Source organism: Arachis hypogaea, chromosome 10, assembly GCF_003086295.3.
Source record: "Arachis hypogaea cultivar Tifrunner chromosome 10, arahy.Tifrunner.gnm2.J5K5, whole genome shotgun sequence".
NCBI classification, from domain to species: Eukaryota; Viridiplantae; Streptophyta; class Magnoliopsida; order Fabales; family Fabaceae; genus Arachis; species Arachis hypogaea.
In genome coordinates this window covers 83581272-83583811 of record NC_092045.1, presented here as the reverse complement: position 1 = coordinate 83583811, position 2540 = coordinate 83581272, and the positions used below count along the sequence as shown (strand labels likewise).

Below are 2540 nucleotides of genomic sequence, written 5' to 3'. Positions count from 1 at the left end.
CCGAGTGCAGGAAGGTCAGGATCTAACAACATCAGCAGTCCTTTTTCAGCCTAACTCAGATTTTTGCTCAGCTCCCTCAATTTCAGCCAGAAAATACCTGAAATCATAGAAAAATACACAAACTCATAGTAAAGTCCAGAAATATGATTTTTGCCTAAAAACTAATAATATTCTACTAAAAACTAATTAAAACATGCTAAAATCTACATGAAATTACCCCCAAAAAGCGTATAAAATATCCGCTCATCAGCTATCCAATGACATCTTGGACAGTTCAGACAGACCATCATAGAAGATACCTATGATGCTCTACTCAGAAAGCATGTAAGAAGGACACTTTCTGATCAATTGTTTGTATCTTTCCCAAGCTTCATAGAGGGATTCACCTTCCTTCTGTCTGAAGGTTTGGACTTCCACTCTAAGCTTACTCAATTTTTGAGGTGGAAAGAACTTTGCCAAGAAGGCATTGACTAGATTTTCCCAAGAGTTCAGGCTTTCTTTAGGTTGTGAGTCCAACCATATCCTAGCTCTGTCTCTTACAACAAAAGGGAATAACATAAGTCTGTAGACCTCAAGGGTCAACCCCATTAGTCTTGACAGTGTCACAGATTTGCAAGAATTCAGCTAAAAACTGATGAGGATCTTCCAGTGGAAGTCCATGGAACTTGCAATTCTGTTTCATTAGAGAAACTAATTGAGGCTTAAGCTCAAAGTTGTTTGCTCCAATGGCAGGATAGAGATGCTTCTCCCATAGAAGTCAGGAGTAGGTGCAGTAAAGTCACCCAGCACCTTCCTTGCATTGTTGGCATTGTTGTTGTTTTCGACTGCCATAGATTCTTCTTCTTTGAAGATTTCTGTTAGGTCCTCTACAGAGAGTTGTGCTTTAGCTTCTCTTAGCTTTCGCTTCAACGTCCTTTCAGGTTCAGGGTCAGCCTCAACAAGAATGCTTTTGTCTTTGCTCCTGCTCATATGAAAGAGAAGAGAACAAGAAAATATGAAATCCTCTATGTCACAGTATAGAGATTCCTTGAGGTGTCAGAGGATTAGAAGGAGGAGGTAGAAGAATTAGGATGTGAGAAGAAGGGAAGAATTTTCGAAAATAAGTTAAAAGATTTTGAAAAAGAATTTTGAAAATTGATTGATGATTTTCGAAAACTAAGAGTGGGAAAGAAATTAAGTGATTTTTGAAAAAGATTTTGAAATTAGAAATCAAAAAGATATGATTGAAACCTTATTTTGAAAAAGATGTGATTAAGAAGATATGATTGAAAAGTTATGGTTTTTAAAAAGATGTGATTGAAAAGATATGATTGAGAAACAATTTAAAAAGATTTAATTTTTAAAATCAATGACTTGGCCAACAAGAAAAGATATGATTCAAACATTAAACCTTTCTCAACAGAAAAGGCAACATACTTGAAATGTTGAATCAAATCATTAATTGTTAGCAAGTATTTTTGAAAATGGAAAGAAATTGATTTTGAAAATATATGATTGAAAAGATATGATTTGAAAAAGATTTGATTTTGAAAAATTTTGAAAACTTGAAAAAAATTTGAGTTAAAAACAAAATCTTCCTTCTTGTGCCATTCTGGCGTTAAACACCCAGAATGGTATACATTTTGGCGTTTAACGCCCAAAATGCTACCCTTTTGGGCGTTAAACGCCCAGCCAGGTGCCCTGGCTGGCATTTAAACGCCAGTTTTCCTTCTTCATTGGGCGTTTTGAACGCTGAGCTTTTTCTGTGTAATTCATCTGCTGTATGTTCTGAATCTTCAATTCTCTGCATTATTGACTTGAAAAGACACAAATTAAAATTTTTTTTTGGATTTTTAATGATGAGAAAAAATCAAAATGCAACTAAAATCAAATAAACAATGCATGCAAGACATCAAACTTAGAAGTTTGTATACTACTGACACTAACAAAATGAGAATGCATATGAGAAACAACAAAACATTCAAGACAAGAGAATTTAAAGATCAGAGCAAGTAAATCATCAAGAAGAACTTGAAGATCACTGAAGACACATGATAAATGCAAGAAGAATAGAAACATGCAATTGACACCAAACTTAAAATAAGACACTAGACTCAAACAAGAAATATTTTTGGTTTTTTATGATTTTGTAATTTTCTTTTGTTTTTTCAAAAATTATATGGAGAAGAAAATAAAGACATTCAAAATTTTTAATAAGAATTCCAGGAATCATGCAATGTTAGTCTAAAGCTTTAGTCTAAAGGAATTAGACATGGCTAGCCAAGCTTCAGCAGGACATTACATTCAAGAGCTAAATTGATGAAGATCAATCAGCTTTGGTGATGATAAGAATATCACCTTGAAACACTAGAATTCATTCTTAAAAATTCTGAAAAATACCTAATCTAAGCAACAAGATGAACCGTCAGTTGTCCAAACTCAAACAATCCCCGGCAACGGCGCCAAAAACTTGGTGCACGAAATTGTGATCATCAATGGCGCCATCAACATGATACGCTCAATTGCAATCTCAACTCCTTATCACAACTTCGCACAACTAA

The 2540-nt window shown here is 34.3% G+C and overlaps 1 non-coding gene across 1 annotated transcript; it reads left to right on the top strand.

Annotated features, from left to right (window-relative positions):
- The first annotated feature begins 318 nt into the window (after positions 1-318).
- Positions 319-426, top strand: LOC112719346 (small nucleolar RNA R71). Its single transcript, XR_003161650.1, has one exon. It is a non-coding gene; the product is annotated as a small nucleolar RNA R71 (small nucleolar RNA).
- Positions 427-2540: the final 2114 nt, after the last annotated feature.